Genomic DNA, 24,773 nt, shown 5'->3' with positions numbered 1-24,773 from the left:
GTCAAAAAGAAGAAAAATTAGAAAACAACTATTATACGAACCCAAACGATGGAGAATATAAACTGCGATGCATTCGAGCCAGAACGTTTTCCAGAACGCCGGTATCTGAAACAAAAATAATTGAGAACGTTGTTAAAAACAGGAAAATTAATTGCAAAATTACATAATGAAAATTTAAATCCGGCTCGAGATAATACACGAGAAGAGCGCGCACGCATAGAGACGTGAAAGATTCCTCGATTCGACGTAAAGTGCACACTTTCGAAACGGGAACGTTACCCTAATGGATGATAAAGTACCGACATTCTCTTACCGTATCTGTTGTTTGACTATCTATTCTTCGGTAACGTACCCCGCTTTTAACCGATAATATCATAGAGCGAAAGCACCACCGTTGTATCACGAGAATTCCGACTATCGAGTCGTTTTCGAAACGTAGATGCTCATCGGAACGGCCATCATCCCCCATGCTATACCCAATGATGGTTTATATCGCTCGGTATCGTTAAGAAAATAATAGTTCCCGGCGCGAATCGGGAAAAATAAAACAGAGCAGATGTGCTCACGTCAGCTACGCAAGCAATCTGTCAGTAGGTGGGTCCGTGTAATCGTTCAGCGCCGATTTTCACGAGCGTGTGCGTGTTGCATGTCGCGGTCTATATATAGGTACACACACCGTGTCCGCACCTTTCCGGCGATTCAACCATAGGGGAGAGGAAGAAGTGAATAAAAAAATTTGGTCAAATTTTCGCCATGTGCCAATGTATATTTATTAAACGTTTATAGATACTTTATTAGATAATTTTATTTTATTAGATAGATATTTTATTAAATAAATATTTTATTAGATAGATATTTTATTAGATAGATATTTTATTAGACAATCCTTGTAAAAAAAACATTTAACCCTAATCTCACAAACCCTAACTCCTGACATCGATGTCCGACCGATTTTTGAAAATGAGATTATTTAATGAAGGAAATTTTCTAAAAAATAAAGAATATGTGCACCGAAAAAATTGTATTCTTGTTTTGAGGATATCCCACTTACTTTAAGTATATTTTATACTAAAATAGGCGCCAAGAAGAGTTTCTTATTTTAAGAGGAAAATCCTCTAAATAGTAATATTGATAAGAATATATACTGATTAGAATATAAAAAGCCTCTATAGAAAAACATATATATATCTCACTATCGAAAAAAGACTATATTCTTAAATAAAGAATATATTCTTAATTTCAGAAGAATATCATCTAAAATCTTTAAGAAGATTTTTTAAGTATAAAATCTTCTACTTACAAGAATATAATTTTTTCGGTGTGTAAAAACTGATGTTTTCCTCAAAGTAGAATGGTGAATAAAGCGCGCGCGCGCGCGCTCCATAAATTTTTACAGTTTATGCGACGTTTTAAACCAATAAAAACATTGCGTCAAACATAAATGTTAGGTTAGGTTAGATTATATGGGATAAGTACTTAAAAAAATGTTTGCAGGATTAAGGTTAAACATGAAAAAAACAAAAATTTTAGAACTAAGATCTTAATGTTTACTTAATCTTCATGTTTACGAAAGAAAAGTGCGTAAATTGGAAAAACATTTATCTCCTTGTTCCTCAATAGAAAAATCTCAAAACCAATGTGAAAGAAAATTCGAACGATGAATCTAGAGTGCGAAACTGAGAAGAAACTGCTATTATGTGTGAATACAAAGGATATCCTGTATAAGGAGAGTTTAAATGCTAAACACGCTTCGACCACTTAGTTACGCCCTTGTTTTCCCTTCTTTCTTCCCCCCGTGCCGCCGCGTCGCGTGCAGATTAGAGTGTGCTAGGCGAACATCTATTACTTTTTTGTCCGTCACGCTAAACAAAAAAAAAAAAAAAAAGGCGCACGAGAGCAGAGACGCGTATAAATTTCGGCCCAATTTTCAAGGGAGGAATCTCGTCCCGAAGAGAAACTTATGATCATGCAAATCCGTCAAGCGCGATTATTCGTGTTCTCGAACAAATCGGCGATTTGCTTAACGAAGATTTTCTTGTCTCGCCTCTCAACCGCGAGACAACCAAGACGCAAGGTGTTGGATGAGAAAAAAAATCCAGGTCGGCATGTTTTCTCTCGCGACGGTTTAGGGTCGGTTTAGGCTTAGCCGGGGACAATCGGTTTTTCCGTGAAAATCCTTGACACCGATCGCGCGGTTCGCTTTGCGCGCACCCGAACTGACAATGGTTGTTGAGATCGAATACGAGTGCCGTATGGAAATCCGCGCAGTTTTGCGCCAAAGCCGCTTAACATTCTTTTCTCAAAACGATGGTACACAGGTACCACGAGTGCGAAAAAAAAGGGAGGAATCACGCCCGCTGCACTTCGGTCCGTATGAATTATTCATGATTGTTATAAAAAAAATCTCGTAAAGAGAAGAGAGAGAGAGAGAGAGAGAGAGAGAGAGAGAGAGAGAGAGAGGCAGAGAGACAGAGAGTACTTGTCTCTTTCCTCTTCCGCGAACTTCCGCTAAATAAATAATATTCGCAGAGATGAATGGAGAGCTTTAATAAAATGTAACAGCGCAACGTGAAATATTTATTTTTCCTCCGTGATAAATAATCGGAGTAACAGAAAGGTACAATATAAAATAATGATTAAAAGCAGCTTTATGGTACAATATTATTCTGCGCGAGTCGGATCTCTGTATCCATTTTAATGGAAAAATCCAAGTAAATAAAATTTGCAATATTAACACAAGAGCACAATTTTATTCTCTTAAATAAAAACTGCTTTCTTCTCTTGTTTATCGAATCATTTGAAAACAAACGCTCAAGAATCTCTCTTTGTATTCCTTCGTTTCGAAAGAAATCTTTCATCCAATAATGTGTGTTTATTTCTTTCATATCAGACACAAACAATTTACATTTTGCGTCAATTATTAGTCTTTTTTTTTTTTTAACTAGCTAAAAAACTACAACTTCAGTTTTATTTTCACACTTGGCGCTAATTCCACCGGAAGAGATCTGGACGTCTGTAATTTTGACTGGCAATTTCTAGACGATGCATTATTAACAATTACAAGGGACGCATAATCACTGGATAAATAATTTATTGCGTAGCCAATCGCATATAAATGGTTACGAATATAATCATCAGTAATATTACATTTCTATTATAAATGATAATGGGTATTACATTAGGCGGTGTACGCAAGAGCGAGTCGATAAGCGCGTGTATCGCTTTACATGAATCGAAGTCGGATTATATTGAAATGGAAAATTAATCGAGCGTAAACTTTCAGACTTTCCATCATCATCATTGCGGTAAAATGTCCCCCTTTTTCGTTTCGAACGCTCGATCGAGAAATGACAACTAACGATCGCGTGTAACCGCTATTATTGCGGTTCCGCGTCCGGCGCGGCGGCACAACAGTCCGCGTCACGTGTGGCTACATACGCGCACTAATCGCAGGGGACTTCCGGAAAGGGAAAGAAAAACTCGGGCAGAGCCCGAGTATAATGATACTACTGGAAACTACAGACTGCGTGCGCAATTACATTAATGCGCGCGCTGAGACAGACGACGATGAAGAAACAAAAAGAGTACAAAAAAAATAAGTTGGTTTCGTTTCTGTAAGACGACAATTCAATTTTTCGTCTCGTTTTCTTTCTCTAATTTTCGATAAATAAAATATTTTAATTACTTTAACGATCGTGAGAATGTGGGTCGCGCGCGCTTCAATCCTTAATTGTTTTGCGCGCGACTAACGGAGACAGCGGTACTTTTTGTGTATAAAAAAAAAAAAAAAAACCGAAACAAAAAACAAAAAAAAAAGAAAGAAAGAAGGAGGAAAAAAGCCGGAAAAAAGACCGAGCACGAACATTTTTCTTTCGACCGGCGAAATTCCTCGGAGGATCTCCCGAGCGGACACATGCGGGACGCGCGCGCAAGTGCAGAAATTGAAACGTGAAAAATGTAAGTGACAGAACTTAGCGGGACTATTCATCACTCTTCTGCTTCCGGTGTACATACACGACGTGTGTTCGCGAATCCTTCCGCTTCCTACGTGTCGTTTTGGTTGTCGCGCGCGCGCGCGCGCGCGCCAGTGTGAAAAAGAAAGGAACAAGTGTACCGAGTTATACGCGACATCGCGACAAGGATAGCTCAAGAGCGCGCCCTGGCGCTTCTTCTCCTCTCTTCACGAGTGAACTGTTGCGGCAGCTGAATATTACATTGCACCGGCGTGCACGCAATTGGACGTCAAGTTTTCCCCTACGCTAAAACGTACACACACACACACACACACAGACACACACACTTAGCGCTTATGTCGAGCGTTATCCCGAGGCATAACTTATACGCGACTCGGCGCACAACAAACTTACGAGCAGCTAATGTTTGCGTAGTCGCGGGAATTAAGGTTGCGAGAGAGCTCTTCTCTTCCCGGCTTCGTGTCTCCCGAACCGGGAAGAGAGCAAGCGGCGCGTTGTGTCGTGGCGTCGCCGTCGTGCCGGTGTTTATGCTCGATATTACGGAAGTTATGTCGTAATAGCGCTTTAGTTTTATACCCTTTCGCGCGCGCGCGCTTCCGTGCGTTATCTCTCGTTACTTCCACTTTCTGCCCCCTGCCTCCTCTTCCTCGTTCTCTTTTCCTCGTCCTCTCCCCTTCTCCCGGCCTGCAGTGTCGCGCGCGCGTTTTCTTCTTTCCCCCGTGGCTTTTACACTCGTGGTATCACGGTAACATTACGGAGTCAAGTGACCCATCCATTCACCGGACGGCTGATGTCCTTCCCGCCACATCGGGAACGTATTTATGACCGCGATAACGCGACATCGACTGCAGAGCAAAACGAACATGTACGAACGAACGAACGAACGAACAAACGGACGGACAAACGGACGAACCATGAATTCACACACCGCAAAATAATCATTTCCATCTATCGTTTTTTATTGTGAGCTCGCCGACTGTCGGCGGATCGACATGCGGCGGCGGCGGCGGCGGCAGCAGCAGCAGCGAGAGGTAGTTTCTCCCTCTCCCCCCCTTCCGTCCACCAAACCGCGATTGCCAATTTTTTGATTGTCGCGCGCGCTCACAAAGGGATAGGCACTAGCTGTCCGCTGATGACAAATACCGTTAAATCGGAAGGGCGGAAATATTCCCTAGGAGTCTCCTCCTACCCCTCCCCGCCCTCAAAATGTGTCACTTTCAAGTGAAACGTTTTGCGCCGATCGCTCTCGGAAATCCGTTCTGTTACAAAACAAAGTGATTGCGCGCCGTCAGTTTTTTTATCCACAACTTTGAAAATGACATATCGATTGTGTCGGGAGGGAATTATGTAAGGGAGCGAATTAAATCATCCGTGCGGTCGTTCGAGGGTGAATTAAATTTAAAACAGTCAAGCGCGTTGCGCGCGTTGCCGACTTAATTGGCCGTGCGATTCGTTTTAATTCATTTTTGCTGATTATCATAATTTTGCATAACACGCCGTCTAATTACGATTCCCGATACTCGAGATACCTTTGCACAAAAAAAAGAAAAAAACAAAAAAAGAACATAATAGAGTTTTTTTACGCTTTATCGAACAAAATGTTGTAATAACACATCGGCTTTTCAAAGATCTTCGTCGACGATTCACACAACTTCCTTTTTTTTTCTCCCCCATCATTTTTCCACAACAAGCAGATAAATTAGCGATAACTTTCCCCCGCGTATACATGTGACACATAAAAAATTAACGTAGCCGGTAGTGTCTGACAACCAACTTTTTCCGACTTGTGTATCTGTTTGATTGATCAGGCGTACGCCCTGGCTATATATCTTTTTTTCACATGTAAACGCGATCGAAAGTTCAACGTTCTGTGTTGGAAGGTGTTCTTACGTTATCACAGTATATAACACGGCACATGCAACGCATTACGTTTTACGTGTCAGTCCTATCAGCGATCGAATTTGTTCGATAAACGTATTATAACATTGTATTTAACATAAAATATTTGTCACGGAAAACCCACGCTCTTATTGAAATCGTGTTTTCGCAAAACACCATGAGCGGATAACGATCGCTGATTAAGCACAGATAATTGTGTCATAACTTTCAACATTTTCACGCTGTGGACTTTTGATTATTTTTTATCGCTGCAAGATAGACTGTATCCGTTGTATCCGTCACGCTTCGAGTTCCTCCATCTAACGCCGATAAAATACTTTTTTTGAAAGAAAAACAACCAAAGAGCCTGTGATTCAAGTTGAAGATGAACAATCAAAAACAACTTAAAACACGGTGTATATTATTTTTCTTTTGTTTCATCGAGCCGTTAAACATTTCCGAGTTTGTAATTGTAGCGTTCTCGTACCTGACGTGTTTTAAAAATCTTATTAAATTTTAATGATAAAAATTTCCCAGAAAAAAAAAAAAAAACAACGTCAGAGCAGAAAGACCTCTAACGTCTTAGTCGATGTACATTCTCATAACTACGGGTTACTACCGTCGATATCGTTCACCGCGAGGAACGAGAAGGTCCGCGGTTATAACGGTTATAAGGGCAGACAGTTCCTGGAAGGTGAACTAGTGTAGGTAAACAACAGCGCTTTTCTAATTAAAATATCGCGTGTCGCGAAACAATGCAGCGGACGACGATCGACTTCCTGCGGTCTTCCGAACGTCATCGGTTTTATAAAAAAAATCTCAAGAAGGACATGCCGCCGCGCCACCGCCGTCGCGGCCGGTTCGTGACTGCCGGTTCCGCGGCTAAATGAAAATGGTATCGGGAATAGGATATTGAGCGGCGCTCAACAAAAAGCACGCGGTAAAAATCGATTAGCCCTGACAATTCTCGAGCTAGCGGCGCGCACATTTCTCGCGAGACGAGACGCGGCGGAGAGGAAGAGAAAGGAGAGCACCGAGAGAGAGAAGAATCGGTGAGACCGGCGCTGGAAATTATTGTTGTGATTACACGTTCATGCGGGACCACAGATATAAAAGAGGAGGAAGAGGAGGACGAGAAAGAGGAGAAAGAGAGAAACGAGAGAGAAGAATCTTGACCGAGAGGATACAATATCCTCGCAAAACGTGCCCGGATTTTATTGAGAAGAGACGAGAATCGCGCAGAGAGAGAAAAAGAAAGAGAAAGAGAGAGAGAGAGAGTGAGAGAGAGAGAGAAGAGAAGAGAGGAGAGGAGAGTGATGCGGCATCGCGCGACCTCCCGTGCTACCACGGTCCCGCAGGCCTTAATCTCGTCGATTATTTCGTTTGGGGATGCCGCCGACAGATGGTGGGTTCGAGAGAACGAGAGAGAATCAATTTCAGGGAATCAGCCCTCCGGGCTGCGTTCTGCCGCTCGCAGGAGAAGAAGGGAACAGAAATACCGAGAAATGCTGAGAAGCAATAATCCTGCGCGTCCGCCATCTTTACGCCCTCTCCTCGCTCTTCCTCTCATTTTCTCTCTCTTTCTCTCATTTCTGACGAGAGAAAATTAAAAACTTAAACTGCCGAGATCGCGACATGCGGTCTCGGGATCAATTTTCAATTGGCAGTGAACGGTTTATCTTCACCAGATAACAATTTAATTTGCGTAATTAAAAAAAAAACACACAATTAAAACAATTGCAAGAAGAATCACAGAATAAATTGAATTATTAATTGTGACAAGATTGTTTTTCTTTCTTTAATTTTATAAATTAAAAATTTAATTCTACTAATGTGTGTGTGTGGAACTGTAAGTATCAAAAGAGAGAAAAACATAGCGGCACGCAATACATTATTCAAAATTACCTTCTTTCTCATATTAAATTTAGAAAAAAAATTGAGTATTCTCTCGGAAAACAAATAATAATTATACAAAGCTTGTGTGAGAACGTTCCTCTTACGTTAAAACCCTCTTTCTCGAAATTGATGAGGGGAGAGAAAATGGTTCACACGCAACAATTCTATCGATATTTGTCTTTGATTTGAGAAATCCAACACAGACACGCGACATATACCATCGACACACTATCGAAATTCGTTAAATATTTGCGAACTTCGGGCGCTGATCCAGCATTGTTTCGATCCATAGCGAGCCACCGTGTGGATTACGCTCGGTCGGAGTATCGATTATTACATTAGCGTTCAGCAGAGGCCATGCCTTAGGCACCTGGACCGTTCGGAAACAATTTTTCAAGTTGTCGGCATGCTTTTATCGAGAATATATTTACCAAGTTCAAGGGGTTAAAGCGCCTCGCCATAAGCGTGCACGCGCATGTAAACCGAACGGTCGTTAATAAAGTTCTGGCGTTTATCTCACTTTCCCACCGCGATAATTACCGCGCGGCGTCTCTTCTCGCGATGCCGCTACGTAACACACGCGCGTTAGGAATCCGCGCAACGAGCGGATTCGCGGCGGCAACGCGCGAGTTTCGGATTTCATCCCACAATTCTGATCTCTCTCTCTCTCTCTTTCTCTCTCTCTCTCTTTCTCTTGTCCTGAAAATTGCGTATGTTACCACAGAATTTCAAGGTACGCGCGCGTACGTAAAAAACCACGTACCCTTTGAGAGAAAGCGAGAAAGAGAGATATGCGCTGTTTGAATGGATACGCATATATGCGCACGCGAAACACGCTTACGTCTCCCTCATTCAGATACAGCGCGTGGTTTGACGGAGTTAAAACCGTTTTACCCAAAGTGGCAGCACGTGATTACGGCGGTTATTCTTGGCTTTGAAAAGCTTTGATATACTCAGCGCTTATTCTGTCCGTTTCTGTTTCTCTCTCTTTCTTCTTTTGCCATGTGAATCCGCACACGTAACTGGGACGCGTCTTCATCGCGTGTTCGCTCAATGTGGGTGAAAATAACGCGCGACGCCGAGTATTGGGAAACGTGTCGTCTCTCGTTAAATTATAAGTTTCATCACGTGTCGCTTACCGTCCACGTAAAGCGCATTTTCGGCCCGTCATTCAACAATATTTGAACAGTCTCGTTTCAGGAAAAACATTGGAGTAACGCGGTAACGGAACGTCACGCGGATGTGCGCGGGGAACGATCCGTTATTAGCAACACAATCAGCGAGATAATTGACTTTAAATGACGAGAAAGGGTTAAAAGCGGGACATTTTTCACGAAAAACCTTGATCGAATGTTTTCACGCGGCTGTTCGGTGTCAAAACAATAACAGTTTTTTTTTGTTTTTGTTTTTTTTTTTAATTCAATGACGCTACAAAAGACGACGGATTTTATTGGCGAACGCGTGGAATAATGATAACGCGACATTCTTGTGTTTGAACGAGACACAAAGCGAGCACAAATTTTTCTGTAATAGATGAAGCGGTGAAAATGACGTTACATACTTTTCACTCACGTACGTGTGCGACAAAACTGGGTTAATACAATAATTGCAAGTGAAATAGAGCTCTTTCTCTCTTTCTCTCTCTCATTCACACACACTCACACACACACTCTCTCTGTGTGTCGTTATTTCTACATGCACACACCGGGTGCAAATAATGTAATGATAAATAAACATGCACACAAAAAATATTATTCTGTTACTAAGAAAGATAATTACTCAATTTATTTTCGAATTTTTCTCTCAAGTGAACTTATTAAGCTTAAAGATTTAGAATGTAATTTTGAATTTTAAACAAACAAACACTTTATGATATATTATGTAAACTTATTGTATATTAATACGAGTGATATTTACTTTGTTATTTTTCCGTGTGTGATACTTGCGACGTAATGAAAGTTAGCGCAAATTGTTAATCTGGATTATATAAACAGTTGCTTTACCTATATTGCAATTATAACGGATTCTACTACTTGTTGTTTCGCTTTCTGTGTGCACTTACTCTCGAGAGATCTCGAGAAGTTTGTATTCATTTTTGTATTCACGACAAGATCAAATTTATAATACAGATTAAATGTGCGTAAGTAGTGTATCAATTGCAAACGACGTAAAAAAAAAACAAAACAAAAAAAAAGAAAAACAAAACGATCCATCTTGTTGATTTGTAACATCGGTTCTTAAAGCGATTAAATGTAAAATAAGCGTGGAATAAAAATTCAGAATGTATAAACTTCTAATGAATAAAGTTGCGACTTGGCCGCGGTAAGTTTTAATTAAGGACCAATGTCCCGGTTTTCGACGACACGTCCTCTTTTCCGCGCAGTCTTTGGATCGTCTTGCTTTTTACACTTTGTGTCCCGATTCGGTATTTATAATCTGCAACTAAAAATTCAACACCAACTCCGTTTCGTTCGATTCTTATCAATGTGTTTTATTTAAGATTTCAGATTTGACGAATAATCCTTTCAATTAAACACGCCTGTTCGTTTATTAATATTCGAGTAATCCATTCGAGCGAGAATTAATTCGCTTTAACACGAATCATCTGTCTGTACGCACATACGTTGAAACACACATCAACTGTCTGTACGCACATACGTTGAAACACACATCAACTTTCTTTCCGTTAAACGCTATTTTCATTTTTTTTTTTTTTTTTCTATTATGCACAGCATTGGAATTTATAAAAGATATAATCGCTCCTTAATTGTAAATTATCCCGCGAGACGTGCTGCAAAATCTGGTTGTTAGCGATATCTTCTTACACGCGACAGAAAAATAAGACGCCGAGAAAACGGGCGAAATCCTCAAGAGGGGTATAAACGATAAGTGGAAGTAGAATCACCAGAGAGGTTTTCAATATAATCATAAAAGTTTACCTTCGCCTTAGATGTGTGTGTGCGTGCACGTGACACGTTGATGCGAACGCTCATGACGTAGTAAAAGTCATTATAACTTGCCGGCAAATGTCATTACGCGTTTATCTACAGTCCGAAGATGGGCATTAAATACCAGTTGTTTTCGGTTTAACGACGCGACACGGTCCGGCAACTTTTCCACGCATGAAATATGTCTCGTGCGTTACCGCGTCTACGTGTGAGGCCACCACACATATCCGGCCGAGTTTCAACTTTGTTATTGTCCCGTAGATTCCGCTTATTACAAAAAAAAAGATCGAAGTTCCCTCGCAAGTAAACGGCACACATACGAAGTCTTAAGCAAACTACGGAACGCGCTTTCACTTTGCGCGAGAGTCGAGTTTTTCAAGACTTTAAAAACAGACTTAAAAATACTATTTAAAAAAATTAATTAATTAATACAACTCAATTGCTCTTAATATCGTTGAATATTATTATTATTTCCCCTTCGAGGGATACAATTTTATTTCTCTCGAGAGAATTATGTATTTTGAAAAACAACACACAGATAATATCTTTGTAGATATTATTTCGCGCGCTGTATAAATTAACGATTCCTATATATTACAGGATCGAGAAAGAATTGGAAAACATTTAATATGTTCGCGAATACGTTTACTTAATCCGTTAGCGTTTTTTTTTTTTTTTTGCGCGCGGGCAAAAATATAAAGTATAAAGTTCATATTTACGACGCCGAGAGAATTCACGGCGGAAAAGAGAAGTAAGAAATGCGAGATGCCACTTTCCGAATTTTAAACTTCGGAATTACGTCCACTTCCGTGTGGAAGTGGCGAGGTGCTGCAACTCGCGGGAGCGAAAATAAAAATGTTGCAAAGTGCACGGCAGATATTCAAAGACGTTTCGGAACTTATTTAACGAAAGTTCCGCGATTAACTTTCGCACATTGCGAATCCACGTCTGAGAGAGAGAGAGAGAGAGAGAGAGAGAGAGAGAAGGAAAGAGAGAAGAAGGTGAGACCAAAAGGTCGAATCTCGTTCAATAAATTTGTCTGCGTTTATCGTTTGCAATACCAACGTACACAACCATGGAGAAAAGTCTCTCCTTTATATTTATTTAAACAGAAAGTTAATATACCTTCCTCCACCTTCAACCGGTTGGAACGAAAAGCTGCCCTTCTTCACTCCATTCCCCACGATATTTAACGCCGAAGTTTCTAACCGTAGAGAGAGAGTACGCAATTCCACTTTCGGTTACATTTGCACTACGAGTTTTCCGCAATCATAACGAAGTTCTCTCGTGTAAAAAAGAAAATTACTTAATTCGATATTGGCAAGAGTTCTTCCCGACAGAGATATTTAATTTGTTAATTAACGAAAACGTGAGAGAGAAATTTAAGTTTTAAATAGTCCTAGACTATTCAAACGTGTGTGCACGTTATGTCTGCATGTGTGTGAAACACACACAGACGCATTTATCGATTCATATAATTATTAATAAACAAACAATTAATTTCTTTACCACAATTCTTATAATATATAAATATTAGCACAACACAGGCACGCGCTACGCGCACGCTTATTGTTTTTATTTTAACGTGTAGTGTCAGTGTGAACACAACCTGTCACCGCGATGACAGGTAGTATATACATCTTACAAATCGTATAATACACATTAGAGAGATGTCAAAAATAACGCATTAAAATTAAAATCCAAAAGTAGTGAGAGGAAGGAGTGAAAAAACACGTGACTGGAAAAAAAATAAAAAAGAGACTATTATATATATATATATATATATATATATATACTATATATTATATATAATATTCTCTACACAGTATATATATATACCGTGATCACGTAATCACGTAACCAAGGTCAGTGACCTCACCGTAGTCACGTGACCAAGGTCAGTGACTACCGTAGTATATATATAATACATATAATACAAGGTATAATATTATAAATATATAATAAATTATATATATAATATATATATTATTATTATATAATATTATATAAAATATTAGTATATATATTATATTATATATCTTATATATAATATATATTTTTAGTTACATGACTGTAATCACGTGGTATTTTTCCTCTCTTCCCTGTCACCTTGCTTTAGTCACGTTTTTAAATACACGTGACTAAAGTACAGTCACGGTACTTTAATCACGTGTTGTTTTTCTACTCCTTCCTGTCACGTGACTTTACTTTAGTCACATTTTTAATTTTCTCCACGTATACGACGAACTGTCAAAATTGCTTCTCTGTCATCATTTACTTTCGACCGATTCGATTCGACTCGTTCAACTCAAAAACGCGCAATTCGCAGTACACATGGATTTTTTTATGAGGGTTACATGTATGTGATTAATCAATCTTATTTCTTTCATAGCTTTATGTAAAAAAAAACGAGCGTATCGAGATTTCCGCAATTTTTCTCATCAAGTTTCAAACGCGATCTCGTGAAATGAAATTAAATCCGAAAACATCAATACATCAGCCAGTCAATACGTCATAAGGCAATTCACGTCACGGAATCTTGTTTCGTTTCCTACCTTCGGATTTTCCTACATTCGCGCAAGTGGATTACAAAATTTTCCTCCGCCAGAAGTGGAAAAGCTGACAAGCAAAAACTTTTTACACGCAGGATTTATCGAAATTGCGGGCACGTAGATGTTTCAACGCGCGCGGCACGACGAAATTTGACGGAAATCGGAAATCATGCGACGTATAACGACGTGAGAAATCTTCGCGAGGATCAATGACGAATCGCGTAATCGCTCCGTCTATTTCTTCCACTTGCGAATTTGGCGATCCGTAATATATCCGCGCATACCGAGCGCGATCGCAAGCGTATCGCCGACGTCGAATAACGAATAACAATCTTTCGTGATGCGGAAACGCGGAAACGCGATGCTCGAGAATAATTCGACGTTCGCGCGCGTTACGAAGAACCGGCGAAGAGCAGTTGGGAATAACGAGATTTGCGGGATGGAAATGGAATATCTCTCACGCGGGAGGGGGAGGAAGGGGAAAACCGCGTCGCGCCCGGCGCGAAGGATTCGCGATTCGAGAGACGAGATTGTCGTTGTACCCCGTAATAAGTAGTAAACGCCCTTTTATTTCGTTTCCTTCTCTTCCGTCTCTCACGCTAAGTCCGGTCACCGGGGCGTGACCTAATAAATTATTCATACGATCGTTTTGTTCGTTTTGTATTCCGTGAATCGAACGTTTCTACGTGTGTTCCCGAATCTCTCTCTCTCTCTCTCTCTCTCTCTCTCTCTTTTTTTGTCATCAATTATTACCGATCAACGTAAAAGCGTGTGTGTGTGTGTGTGTGTGTGCCGTGTGCATCGCTGAAAAATAAAAAGCACGGCAACGACATGCGCGAGAGAGGATAAGCGGATATTATTTCAAACCGGAAATGCACGACATGTTAATTTTTATTAAACGTTCGACTTTCTTTCTTCGCATCACATCCTCATAACGATCGTTTTTCATTGAGAGAACGACGTGAAAAAAAGTTGATCTTAATAGACACAAAAAAAAACAAAAACATAAACAAAAACATCTCAGAAATATAACACCGACGTATAGATTCGAATAAATATGACGGAGTATCAGAAGAATTTAAAACCGAGTCTCGTCAGGTATTATTTTCACTTGCTTGTTTTTTTTCTTTTTTTACATGCACAAAAATACAAAGTGTCATTCACGGTCGATTTCATCAAGCTGCCTGACAGTTCGTTAACGAACGTTATAACATCGACGAGAGAGAAAGAGAGAGAGAGAGAGAGCCATCGATTTTTAATAGCTCGTTAAAAATAGAAATCGATAGAAAGACGATTCCAACAATCGCCCGGCGCTGACGCCGGCGTGGATGTGACAAAACGTAAACGGAAACAGTTCACTTTTAAAAGGATCGTCATAGACGGATGTTATTTGGTCCGGTACGAAAGAGACATGCAAGCAGAGAAAGAAAAAAGAGAAAAGAAAAGCTCGGTGAAAATCGGCTTTTGGTTCGGAGGGAGAGTTTCTTTGGGCGCGCGCCGTGCCGAAAGTCGCGAGTGGAAAATATCGGATATCGCGATAGGAAAGTAAACGAAGCAGCCGATACCAGGCAGAACTGGAAACACGGTCGATCGTGGCGGTTCTAACGCGCGTTCAAATATGCGACGCGTATCGGCCGATTAAAACGCTGTTCTGGGAAGCGCACCGATTTAAACCCAATTATTGACGGCGAATGAGCGCTCGCATTAACGTTAAGTGGCTTCGGTCGCCGCATCATCATGAAACGTGTGACGTCGAATTGAAATAATCGCGATTGCTCTGTCGCCGCCCTGTCATGCCCGACGTTAAATGTCGATGCGTAATGCGCGAGAAATATGCCACCGTAGATTATCTTATCGCGTGTACGCGCGTGTCGCGTGTAACGAGAGTTGATTTAGGGATGGATGGTTCTCTTATTTACTTTACCGCAGAGCCTTGTGCGACACGGAAGAACACACACACGCTTCATCCTTGGCTGTGTCGTTCGAAGTCGACTCGTGTACGTGCGAACGAGCACAAAAGTTCGCTCTTTATACAAATACGAAGTCAAGTTATTCCGCAAGGACGCACGTGTGTTACAGTAATCGAGTGGATTATATCGGGAGAAAAAATGAAAATTGGAACTTAATTCTTTGAAAATGCGCTGGGGTGATTACTTTTGCGCAAATTCTAGAGGTGGTTTTTTTTTTTTTTTTTTTTACAATTTGCGCCGTTACAATCAAGACTAGTGTGTACGCGATAAGTATCTAACGATATTTAATGACATACTTCATGAAAATGTATAATATTGAGTTTCACGAGAACTATAAAACTTTGTGTGTGCATGCAAAGAATGTGCTTATATATGTGTATATATATATATATATATATTCTGTACACATGTATGGAAATACCATCGGAATAAATCATAGAAGATTACACCATATTAAAGGTACCATCTACTCCATCGTTCTCTAACTTCTTCTGTGCCTGACCGGAGTTATAAAAATATGATCGTATAAAATGCGATGAACATCGGTGCTTTTTTGCGTTTTAAGGTCGCAGCGAGAACGATCGTTTTCCGTGACGAGATTCCACAAAATGGATTCTCGTTGCTGCACCTTATTCTCTCTCGAAGCGTGTATGTGTGTGTGTGTGTGTGTGTGTGTGTCAACCGGTGAGGAGTATAAAAACCCGAATTTAAATTGCATTCTCGACTCGGGAAACGATGGAGACTCGCGCGCGTCGCGAACGCCACGTATATCTGCATCTCACGTTTCGTTCTCTCGCGCACGAGCGGATACGAGAGCGAAAGAGAGAGATCTCTCGGATAAAAAAGATAAAAAACTACAAAACCTTACTTACAAAAATGGGCCGAAATATCTCTCGGATCCGCGCGCGTGCGCGCGCGGAAAGTTCACGGCATCGAAAAGACGTACAGAGAGCTTGCGAGAGAGAAAAGCGAGCGCGATCTCACGCGTTGCTGTAGTAATACTGAATAAGCAAACATTATCTCCGAAACGCCTTTGGAGGCAAAACTGTAAACATATCACGTTACACGCGATACACAGACGACGCGTATACGCATTACACGCTGAAGGAAGGGACCCGTTCAACTTACAACCAGGCGACTACCCTTGCATCCGCGAGCCAACGGCGTACACGCGGCGTGCATGCGGCTTACGTTACATAAGCGTTCCGCAATAATCTCTAGCCTGTGTGCGATTCATTACCTCCAGGCACTGTCGCAATATTACACCTCGGGAGATAATTTTCGTGGCGCGAAAATTATTATGTTGCGCGATATTCGAACTATGATCCCCTCCTCCTCTCCCTTCTGTCCCTTCTTCTAACATCGTAACTAATAACTTTGCGCTCAATGACGGGAAAGATGTTTTCACTTTGCGCGCGAGAACGAGCGCTCATTAATAAAAAAAAAAAAAAAAAAAGAAAAAAAAACAGAAAAAAACATCGCAAATATTCATCACGGTTTTCCTATTTCAAAAATTGAAAGTATTTATACCGGCAGTGTTGTGTGTAATTGCAAAATTTTGTATCTCGATAAAACACTTTTATATTAAAAAATATTAACGCATTTCATGCGAAACATCCCATCATTCTTGAATAATAAAAAACAAGATTTTTCAAAAGTTCAAACCATGCATGAAATACAATTATATGTGAATTTGGGAATAAAAAGAGTGAATATAAATATAATTGCGTCGCTGGTGTATGTGTATTGTCAAGCGAATTTTTTTTCTAGCAAATAACCTCTCTCTCCTCTTCTCTCTCTCTCCCCCTCTTCCTCTCACTCTCTCACTCTCTCTCTATTTATCTATCTATCTATCTGCCTTTCTCTCTAGGCATCAACGTCAGGTACTTTTTACATTAACATGTCGACAATGCGATCATGTAGTATAAAGCATCGATTTTGCGATAAAAAAGCCGAGCCCCGCACCTGCTTTGATTTATTACTCGATAAAACACACGCTCTCGCTATACGCAAACTGACGTTCGGGATATGCGGGCACGCTTTTTTTTTTTTTTGTTGCGAAAGAAGAAAAGTCGAGAAAGAAAAGATAACGAGAGAGAAAAGGTCAAACGATTCGCGCGCGCGTCCGCGAGTGCGATTACGTTTGCGCCGTCAGGGGAGGGGAGGAGGGGGGCGAGGAAAATCCCGCGATGATGACGTCGCGAGATAAAATTGCGCACGGATTTTCCACGTGTGTTTAGACCGGCGGGCAGACCGTGAGCGAGTCAGACGTAAGAAGAAGAGAAGAAGAAGAAGAGATGTGCCACGACCAGCCGGGAATGCAGAGAAAGGCAAGATTCACATCGAGGCCGCCTCGCGCGCGCCAGCGCGGTCGAGCATTTGTTCCGAGATGATTCCCAGATGCTTGATCGCTCAAGCAGATATAATCCCACGAGCGGGCAAACCGGGATGATTTTAAACAAAGGAAGCCACCCGGTGAAGCATGATCGAAGTTCGCCACGGTACGTGGCCGCTCTTCTCGGCTCGCCGCGCTGCCGCTACCACCACCATCGCCACCACCATCACCGCCGCCGTCGCCGCTCTATCGGCCTTTAAGACGCCTTCGAGAACCGCCAGGCACGAAGACGACCTTCGGGTAGGTACGTTAAGGTGCGTCCAGAATCGACGGATGTTACCCGCGCGCGCATTGTGTCGCCGTTAAGTTACAAGATGACACGCTGTGCCGCACGTCAAAACGTACATTTTCGGTCCCGCTCCGGATTCCCGAAATGATGAAGAGCGATGGGGATGTATGCGACGGTACATGTTGTTTCGATTCGCACGAAAGAGAAGATTCTTCGGTGCGCGGGGGAGAAGAAAAAAAATTGAGAAGACGGAAGAATGACGCTTGTTACGGGGAGGACTTTTTTCAAGGTAAATTACCCCATTAAGAATCCCCATTTTTTTCTCGCCCCATTGGTACATTGCGGCGGAAACGGCGATTGTAAAGAATCAGGAATTTTTTTTTTATACGCTTCATCTCGATGTTTTATTTATTTATTTTTTTTTTTGAATGAGAAAACGCTCCTCCCATAGCTTGTCAGTTTACGTTTGCGAAGAAACGGTGAATTAACTGCGCTCCAACTAACCCCCCCCCCCCGCATCATCTTAAGAGGGTTTGTTGAATCCCGGTTGTGCAACTTGTCCCCTTCTCTTTTTCCCGAGTTGCCGCGACCGCACGTAACGCACGTAAACGCACTTGTCGTCACCCTTTGTCGCCCCGTTAACCCTTTTCGCGCGCGTTGCCATGGAGTCGGCGATAATACGCAATAAGCTTTATGGGTCTGGACGCACCTTTACTGCACGCGCCCGTGAGGAGCTATAGTCTCTCCTCTTCGGCGAGTTTATAATGTAGTCTTCTCTCCGGGCTGCCCATAGCGCGGCGGCGTTGGCGCGGTGTCGTTGGCCTGTTCTCTCGCCGAGGGAACTTCCGAGACGAGAGAAGCACAAAGGATCCGAAATAACGCACCCGCCGAAATCCACCCGCGGCGAGACCGCGGAAGTCTCGCCGCGTTTTTTTCGGAGCAAACACACCGTCATTATACACATGCGCGAATCGCGGATGTGTTCGCTCTCGGCAATTACAACGTGTAGAAGAGAGAAATTTACACAATTAAATTTTCATATTTTAAATAACGCTATATAATCAATATGTAAACAATTCGATGTTAAACATCGTTTTTACGCAAGTTTCGCTGGAGCGCGCTTTTAAATTTATTTTTTTAAACTTCCGATTCTGTAATTTCGCATTTCCCCGCGATACACGTTCATTAGATTTGCGCATAAAATTATCAATATTCTGTATTCAAATATGTTTATTAATTCGCGGTGTGCGATCGCAAGTTCGGCACGATGTTTTTTTTTTTTTCAAAACGCAAACAATTTTTTTCTACCGCCGAATTATTGATTGAGAAAAAATAACATAAAATTTGCAACCGCCCGCCTAATCCGTTCTCAGGGAAATCTGAGCAACCAACGATCTGAGATATCGAAATGTGAAGCGTCTGAATGCAAAAAGTGTACGTGTGTATAGGTGTAACGACAATAGCACGTAGCGAGGCGCATAAACATCATCAAAGGCATCAATCCCTTATCGAGCGTGGCTGGGAATAAGGCCGTGACTTTTGCTTTTCCCGCGACGGCCTTATCGTGTTACGAAAGCACACGACTTTTCCTTCCCACACGCGAAATGTTCGCTATATGTTCAATATATATATATATACATACACATACACACATACACACATACACGTACGGGAGTTGCCGATGTTGCCGATAATGCGAAGAAAGCATAACCCATTAAGCGCGTTCGCGCTCCGAGTGGTGGTTTTCCCCGTCGGTTTGCTTCGTGCACGTTGCACGTTTTCCACAAGGTCTCCGACGTCTCTCTTGTGTTACCGATTCAGGTCACTAGCGGAGTACAAAAAAAAAAAAAAAAAATATGTATACTACTCTCTATTGTAAAATATTTCTTATCTAGCTAGTGACATCGGTGTGCAACTGTGTATGCGCTCATTTTTTTTTTTTTTTTTTTTTTGTTATTCTTACGATATCGAAATCGATACTTTCAGAAGAGCTTGTCCCAAATCATTTCGGGTTTCTTGTTACTTCGAAAAAGTTGAGATTACGTCGGGATTACAAAGCCACGGTAAAGCTCGCGGATCCGCAACGACGGAGAAAATTTCGTACAGATTTAGGAGAGTGAAAAACTTGAACGGTGTTATTGAAGCTAACGTTAGGCGTAAAGTTTAAAAACCTGAACTCTGAGAAGCACAATTTTCTCGTGACACGTACCCTGTGTTGTCCCCCCCTCCCCCCCCCCCCACTTCCGAAGAAGCGCGGGTTCTTCCCGGCGCAATCTCGGAGCTTCTCCGCATCGTCACCGCTACTAGAGAACCACACATTCGACGTTTTTCACTTTCAAGGAGCTGGCACGGCCATTCTCTCTCTCTCTCTCTCACGCGAACCGGTAACTGTGCCGCGGAGATTATGCAAAGACAGCATCATCGAGCGAGCGAACGAACGAACAAACCGAACACGACTCACGGTAAGCGGCTCTTTCTGTCGATCCATTCTTTTTCCTTTGCGCGCCCGCCTTGTGCGGTTAAGTCCGGCCTCTTCGCTCGATCACAGAAGAACTACGGCGCGGCTTTTTTCTCTTTGAGAAGAAAAGACGAGAAAGAGAGAGAGAGAGAAGAGACAAAGAAAGCAAAAATATTTTTGCCTCTCGCATTTATTGCGAAATCAATATTACGCTCCGGCTGCTTGTTGTATTATTAGCGCGATACACGTCTCGAACGTTAATTAGACGAACTCCGATTGCGTTCCGCAGTCGTTAAAACGTTGCCAATAATTACTCTAGATGTAATTATTATGTTATCGTTTATTCGTTGCGCGACGGTAACCGCTTTCCGCACACGTCATTAATTGCCTCTTGTCTTCGCGCGCGGAAAGAGAGAAAAAACAAGGACTTCCAAAATAGAATATACATACATTTTCCAAATGTTCGCACACACACACGCACACGTAAGTACATATTTCGAGTAATGAGTGCGTAATTGGCGCTTTGAAACATGTGACGCAATTTGCATCCAAGTAACGAATTAAACTCGAGTTAAATTCTACTTTTAATCTCAAATATGCGTATATGTACTTGACTCTTCGACTTTCCGACATATATATATAGACGTACATACACGTATATACATATTTTGTATATATATATATATATATAAAAGCGCGCCCGGAGCGTTGAATTTTGCAAGCGCGCGATTATTATGCGTTGTCAAGTGCAACGGCGCTACCGAACTTCGCCTTCATTTCTCTCTTGTGTGTGTGTGTGTGTGTGTGTTCTAACTAACAACACACGAGCGCAACGAAAGCTGGAATTGACTGAAACGCGCGCGAGAGCAACCGGTTTTATGTATGTATATACGTCGCTTGTTCTCGGCGAACTCTTCTTAGGATTAGAATCGTTGAAATGAAAGTTACGCGCAAGTTACGCGCGCGCCTCGATTACGATGAAAAACATTGCAACGTTGTATATTTGCGTTCTTTCACCAGCTGCCCTGAATTCGACTTTCGATGATCGTCAGAAATAAAATCCCCCGTTAATACAAGCGTCTGAGATTCTTCGCTGACAAACTATAAGCTCTCCAGAACGCGAAAGACTCCACCGCCAAGTTCCTTTTTCTTGACCGCGCACAATTTCGTCGTCGGCATCTTTTTTTTTATGTTCCTTTGCACGTTCAACGTCATCTCGTCGATGAGACGAGTGTGTTCGAGCGCGCGCGCGCGCGTGCGCCTCTTGGAGGCTTTCGTTAGGGGCGCGCCTCCTATCTCGTTATTCGTTCGAGAGCGCCCTCGTTCTTTCACGCGAGAGACCGGCAACTGTGTTGCTGATGATGCGAGAAGAGCACATCACCCATCAAGCGTGCAGGAGTCGACGAGCGCAACGACGGCGGCGGCGGCGGCGGCGGCGGCGGCGGTGGCGGTTCGTCTTTACCGACCTTCCCTCTCGTTTTTTTTTCTCTCTTGTTACCTTCGACTCCCCGACATTTGCACTCGCCGTCGAGGCGAGGCCTTCGAAGAGAGAAGGCAGGCAACACTTATAAGCCGCGCCTTTTGTGCCCGGGAGAATGCGAGGTGAGTGCTCATCGCGCCGTGACTCAGCCACACGATTCACCGAATCGATGAAAACGTATTTATCATTCGTTCCTTTTCGCTGTTTTTGCCTCTCTCTCCCTTTCTCTTTCCTTCAAAACCGGACAGCCATTGTATTCCTCGCGAGAGAGAGAGAGAGAGAGAGAGAGGGAGAGAGAGATCCCGTACAAATTTACACGAGGACGTGCAGCGAAGGGGGCTCGTAAATTCAGCTCAAGAAACAGCTAATTCCGCGATTAAGCTCAATCCGATTTTTCTTCCTTTCAGGGCCGGGAGTATGAAGGCTGAATGGACGTTTATTCTTTGTCCCGGTCGAAAAAAAAAAAAAAGAAAAAATTTACGCCGCTAATGAGCTCGCTTTACGTAATTCGCGAGATGTAAGGGCTGTGGGATAAGTAATTTCTCGCTAAGTTCGCGAGTTGTACGGTTTTTGTTGAGAAAACTTCGCAATTTGTGATTGACGTGTGTGTATAACGCGTTAAATTGACGAGTTACAATTAGCACAACAAATTGAATAAAACACACGATCTGTGAAACGTAATCACGTTAACACTTTATCACGATGTTACAATTTGCATTACAATGTAACGTAGGTTAAACGATTATTAAAATAAATATCAATCAGCGCTCGGAAAAGGCCAGTGTAATTACATCAGACGGAAGCTAAATAAAATTCTTTTTTCACACACACACACACACACACACACACATACAATAATCGGAAAATATTTTAAATATTATTATGTGTATTTTCTATTATTACTTTTATTATGTACTTACAGAGAACGCGCTGAATATAATGAGCGTAGCATTGCTTCGCGACAAAGAAGAGTAAAGAGCAACTATACTATGTATATATATATATATGTATATATATATATATATATGTATATATATGTATATTGTTTCTCTGAATTTCTTCTCTTCAATTGTTTATGCTTGGGGGAATTTTCTGCGGGTCGCGCAAATATGCATCTCCACAGTTGCCGAGGCGGTAATTGGATCGCGTTCGGAAAAATATTCGAATGGTTTGCTGCGGGGCTCTTTTGTGAAATTAAATCGGTTGCAATGTCAAAGGCCAAATAACATCAAAACGCTTTTGCTTTACGCTTTATCGTACCCTTCCAGATAGATCAATTCAATTTGGTTCAATAGTTTTAGTTTAGCAAAACTTTGTTTACACAGTTATGTGTATTCGGAATACAGTAATTGCGGAGGAAAGAGAAAGGAAAGGAATTGCGTTTCTCTCTCACGCACGTCATTCTCGTAGAGAAGAACCTTCGACGAAGGATCCCGCCGACGTGACTCAACGTCGTAAGCACGCAGCGAAGAAACGGGCTGTGAAAACATTCTTTCCTCCTTAACCTTCCCCTTTCTCATAGCTTATCATTAAATTCCGCGGTCGTTAAAGAACGAAAAGGAGAAGACGCGATTCTCTCCTATAAACCGAACTTAAGCGGCAATCAGTTTTTTTTTTTTTTTTTTCATATCGATCGGATTATTCACCGCCAACGAAGAAATCGTTGAACGAGTGTGAGTTTTGTACAATTTGCGAACACGTCACCGACGCATTCGCGAGCATTCTTGCGGCAATAATCGTTTTTGTCGTGTCTCGAAAAACTGCACTCTACGTGCGTATAAGGGTGTATGTATTAATTCACGCTGTAAAATTAAAAAAAAAAAAATCGGTTGCTCTCTCTCTCTCTCTCTCACCTTGTGCGAAAATTCGATAATTAAAGTTAGTTAGAAAAAAAAAAAAAAAAGTAAACTGAAAGCAATTTCTGAAACACGAAAGTTGTTTTTGAACGTAATATAATATTCGAGTGGTAACGCGACTATTTTAACGAACTCGCGCGCATTGTACATAAAAAAAAAAAAAAAAAAACAAACTTTCATTTTTACATAGTTTATCATTGTAGAGAGAGTTTTGCTACGAAATTACTTGCAGAAATTATAGAGTGTGTGTGTGTTGCGCGCTATTCAAAGCCACCACAATTCGCTGTGTAAGTTGCAATACGAATAATCTACTTCGCTTGTCTGTGGGCGCACATTGTTCTGCGTTCCTTCGAATCGTTTATACATCGACGCGAATTAAACGCGCATACACAAGTGGCGCGCCAAAGTGCGCGGCGATGCGTTTCGTTAGCGTACGCACGCGCGCGCGCGTGTAATATTTTTCTCTTTTCGCTTGATCTCGTAAACACGTAACGTAGAATCTGGACTACAGGGCACGTAACGCGGACTATTAGTTCGCTACGCTTCGGCATGCGGCAAAGCGTGCCGCGAAACTCTTTCGCTACGCTTCGCGACGCCGTGCGTGCAACAACATCGGAAGGAAAAGTCGAGATGATACTTTATGCAAGACGTGCGTATGCCTGATGCTCGTCGAAAAATAAACACCATGTACCGCCGCCGGGTTTGCGCGCATCTGCCTTCCTTTCTACGACCGACGCGGTGGTGGTGGTGCATCTTTCTCGTGTGTAATTGCGGCGCATCCGTGAGAATTAATTCGTACGATTGGCCGGCTCGTTTTTTCGCGGTTCACTTCTGCTCATGAGAAAGTGCGCGCGCAACGCGAATACGATTAAGGTAAATGGGATTAAGTACGTGCGCATTTTCTTGATCGAGTGTGTATATACGGGGAAGAGAGGTGTCTCATAAATTTTTCTCAACGCGCGGATGTACTTTTCACCGTGATGCGTAGTTTTTTGGGATTTTTCGTAAAAAAGAACTACCAGCTGTAAAATTTCTATCAAGACTCACTGAGCATCAGAGTGGCGTCGGATGTTTTTTATTGCGAGAAATATGTACTTTTATTTCGAAAAAACATATAAATTTTTGAAAACAAATTGT

The 24,773-nt window shown here is 41.8% G+C and overlaps 1 long non-coding RNA gene across 1 annotated transcript in view; it reads right to left on the bottom strand.

Annotated features, from left to right (window-relative positions):
• LOC109858071 overlaps positions 1–24,773 on the bottom strand; it is a 129,108-nt gene that overhangs the window by 77,965 nt on the left and 26,370 nt on the right. The window contains exon 2 of the long non-coding RNA XR_002250569.1: positions 42–105. This is a non-coding gene — a long non-coding RNA (uncharacterized LOC109858071). The remainder of the gene's footprint in view (positions 1–41; positions 106–24,773) is intronic.

The sequence above is a fragment of the Pseudomyrmex gracilis genome, unplaced genomic scaffold, assembly GCF_002006095.1.
Source record: "Pseudomyrmex gracilis isolate BER0280 unplaced genomic scaffold, ASM200609v1 scaffold_186, whole genome shotgun sequence".
Taxonomy (NCBI): Eukaryota; Metazoa; Arthropoda; class Insecta; order Hymenoptera; family Formicidae; genus Pseudomyrmex; species Pseudomyrmex gracilis.
Note: the sequence above shows the minus strand (reverse complement) of the source record. Positions and strands in the feature narration are given on the sequence as shown.